The sequence below is a fragment of the Haemaphysalis longicornis genome, unplaced genomic scaffold (genome assembly GCF_048455015.1).
Source record: "Haemaphysalis longicornis isolate Haplotype H1 unplaced genomic scaffold, Haemaphysalis longicornis Haplotype H1 scaffold_13, whole genome shotgun sequence".
Taxonomy (NCBI): domain Eukaryota; kingdom Metazoa; phylum Arthropoda; class Arachnida; order Ixodida; family Ixodidae; genus Haemaphysalis; species Haemaphysalis longicornis.
Window position 1 is genome coordinate 91669816 of NW_027526233.1, and position 3856 is coordinate 91673671.

Sequence of the window (3856 nt, forward strand, 5' to 3'; positions counted from 1 at the left end):
CCTCGCAAACCACTGAACTAGGCGTTTCGAAAGGAGGTGACCTCGTAAAAAAGACACCCGTCGTGGCTGGAAGGGAAATCGGTGAGTCACCACAGGCTCATTCTTCTGGACTAAGATGTCCGTGGTCCCTTCTGTCATCAGCCAATTCACTGATTGTGAGGTCTAACATGTCGAAGCATCACCGGGGCTAAGAGGCGCGGCGTGTGTGGAGGCCTTTTACGCATTAACACTTTGACCACCTGGGGATCTTTAGTGCACGCTGAAATCGCAAGCACACGGGCGTTGTCGCTCTTTCCCTTCTCCATCAGAAAAGCCACCACTGTGGCCAGAATAAAACCCGCGACGTCCTTGGGCTCACCAGCACAACGCCCTACCCACTGAGCCATTGCAGTGGAGTATCGTCAACAAACACACCTTTTCACTGAACCCGCTCTATTGAAAAAATTCCTGCTCTGTGCCTTCTCGGTGGCAGTCGACTAAGAGGCACTGCTGGTTGTGCAGTCAGCAGCAACCAGATGCTACCGTATAAACCGGAATATAGGTAGAGTTTTTTTCCAAAAAAATCCGCACAAAAGTCACCCCTCGTCTTATATAGCGGTCATTGGCAGAATGTAAATCATTGTCTGGCAACAATGTGCAAGCGTAGTCCGTCGCCATCGCCATTCGTGTCGGACTGCTCTCTCGCACTATCAGGCCTTTATTTGCTTTCGCGTTTCTTTAGTTTTTCGTCTTTTACTCGTCTATTGTACGTGCGCACGTACATTTCTGTACGTCCCTGTTCTGAGATGAGTGGCGCCAGTCGACGCCAGTTCACCGCAGCGTTTAAGCTGGCAGCGATTGAGTCATCGAGCAGAATGGGAATATGGCGGCGCAACGCCAGTTAGGCGTTTCGGAGAAAAGTGTGCGGTACTGGCGGAGCCAGAAACCTCAGCTGTGCGCGTGCAACCCCCGAAACTGATCGTTCCGTGGACGACAAGCGGTCCACCCCGAGTTGGAGAACAAAGTGGCGGACTTCGTCCGGGAACTTCGCTCACGATTGCTCCGGAGGCCATCTGTGGACCGACTCCACGAACTGTACAGTGAGTAGATAGCCGGCGACAGCAAAAAGACCCATACGGGCCGGCTGCGACTGTGTCAAGCTGGGTGTCCTTCTCTGGCAGTCGCTGCCCGACGACATGGTTACACGAGCGTTCAGGAAGTGCTCCATCAGCAACGCGCCTGATGGCATGGAAGATGACAGTGCGAACAGGGGTGGAAGCAGGGTCTAGCTTTTTGGAGCAGGCACGGGAGCAGCAAAAGTCTTATTTTGGAGCAGCTTTGGAGCAGCAAAAATCCCATTTTGGAGCAGGTTTGGAGCAGTTCAGGGGCTATTTTGGAGCACTTTTGGAGCACACTGACGGCTTTAAATAATGCGGCTGAGCGCACTTTTAAGAGCAACTAATCCAAAAACTGCATGAAAAATAGAACTGGCCAGAATTATTTAGCAGGAGCGCAATAAATCAGATAGGAGCTGGCACCTTGATTTTACCCTTTACTCGGGACTGAAACCTGCTTTTTGCCAATTCCTTTAAATGTAGCGACTTTTTGGCTTTTATTTGTATAATAATCAACACTATTTATTAAAACTTTTTTTTTCACTTTTACCTAGCACAGGAGGTCCCCATACAGTCTTCGACTATGGGACCTCCTTCTGCATATTTTGCCCGTGTTATGTATTTTTTGTAATAATAAACTGACTGATTGATTGACTATGTTACTAACGGTGGCTGCTCCTTTTAATTTTTTGGTAAAGTAGTTTCGAGCTAAAACAATCGCGTGCAGTGCGCCGCCCCGCTGCCGCCGTCGCCGCAACCGTGAAATCAGGCGTCATGAACGTGCCCTACCCGCGCGGCACTCGCCGAGCGCGCATCGTCTCCCATCGATAGGCCCGAACACGAAGACGGGCGCCGTACAATATGATGCCGTATTCCCAGAAAGCTGCCGCCGCCGCGTCGACCGAGAAGGCAGGCATCATAGGCAGGCAAAGGCAGGCAGCAAACGAAGACGGCGATTTCACGACGCCTCGTTTCGTGGTAGACGCGAAGGCGAAAGCGGACACGGCATCCCATCAAGACGCCCGTTTTCGCGGCAGAGTCGGGCCTCGTCGGCGCGCGAACGAGTACGGCGGCTGTGTGGCGCGCTGCACGGAACTGTTTTAGCTCCACACCACTTCTTTCATTAAAGCAGCGCGAAAAATTCGGCTTCAAATGAACTTCTGATGCAACTTCGGAGCTGTACGTGGTTACTGGCCGTAAGTTCGGGGTTCGTGCGCGCCGAAAACTCCCACCGAGGAACGCTAACGCGCACATGTCCCGCAGCTCTCCACTTGACTCGACGACTCGACAGCGGAAAGGAAATTGATAGCGGCCGCCGCAACACTAGAGGAGCGAGCCCTTCGCGCGGAACCTCGCGTAGTCGTGCGCATGCGCTCAGTATCGTACAATAGCCCACGCGCGCAGCGGCTTCGCAGTTCTCGGTTCGTGCAGGTCCCGAAAAATTAGACTTCAATCACCACAAACTACTGATGCGAAGGATGTGTGAAGGGGTCGTTCGTCTTACTTCGAGTAGCTGCAAATTCCAGAGGCCATGCCTCAAGTTATAACACTAGATAACTGTTCAAAGTGCTTTTACTCATGCTGGTGACGGCCTTCCGGGAAAGCCGCGGCGATAACAACGTTGCGATAAACTCCACGAGGAAACCACGAGTGCACTGAACTGCCGTGGCTATGGATGCGGCGTGGATGCGGCTGCGTCTATTATGATAGATAGACAGATATGATACATATACTGTTGCCGTTCCCTTTTAAACGGGTGATCGACGGGAAATCCGGCGCTCCGGAAAGCCAGCGCTCAGTGTTGCCCGGACGACGACAAGACTCGGCTAAATTTGGCGTTGTATGCTCTCAATGGACAATAATCGCGCAAATTGCCGTTTCTGCGCAGCTTGGCGCAGCAGGGCAAATTGGCGCAAAATGGCGCAATTGGCGCAGCAGTTCCACCCCTGTGCGAAGCAGTCATCCTCGGACGACTCTGAGAGCTCGGACGAGTGACTTCAGCAGGCATAGTGAGTGGCAGCGACGGACGGGCGTCGAAAATAAATATAGACATTGTGTGTGCGCTTCTGTGCCGAATTATTTTTTTTGTCAACTTTTCCCACCTCAAGGTAGGGGGTCGAACTATATACCAGGTCGACCTATAATCCGGTTTATACGGTAAGTGCCAAGCAGTGCTAAGGAACCACCAGGGACTCCAATTCACCGCAGCATATTGCCCACCGTTTCTTCGTTTGGCACATTACTTTGCACTTGGAGCGTGCGAATATTTGAAGCCTTCCAGTGCGGAGGCGAATAACACGAAATTCAATCTGGCTTATTAAAATCGATTAGCACTATTAGAAAATTTTACGTAAATTTTCAATGCGCAGTTGGCTCGCGATAATTCAAATTCGAAGGGACTTTAGGGTTTTGTTGGAATTATCGGAAGTTGTCATAAATATGACTCGGGGCGACATACCAACTTGTGTTGTGATTAAACATTCGCATAAACTTAATAATACAATATTCGCACAGAGTACTGAAGCGCTAATCGCACACTGATATAGAAATCACGGATGGATCACGCACCCGCAACCGCCTGCCGTCTTGTTTTTTTTTCCCTTCCTGAATTCACACGCAATTGTTGGAGCTTGAATGTTTGATTTGACACGATGATGGATGACAACATTAAAAAAACTGGTGTGTCTGCAAAGGCTGTTAAGTAGTCTGCATATTGCGTTCCTGTAATTAAAGCCTAACCAATTTTTTTAGCAGGAAAGAAA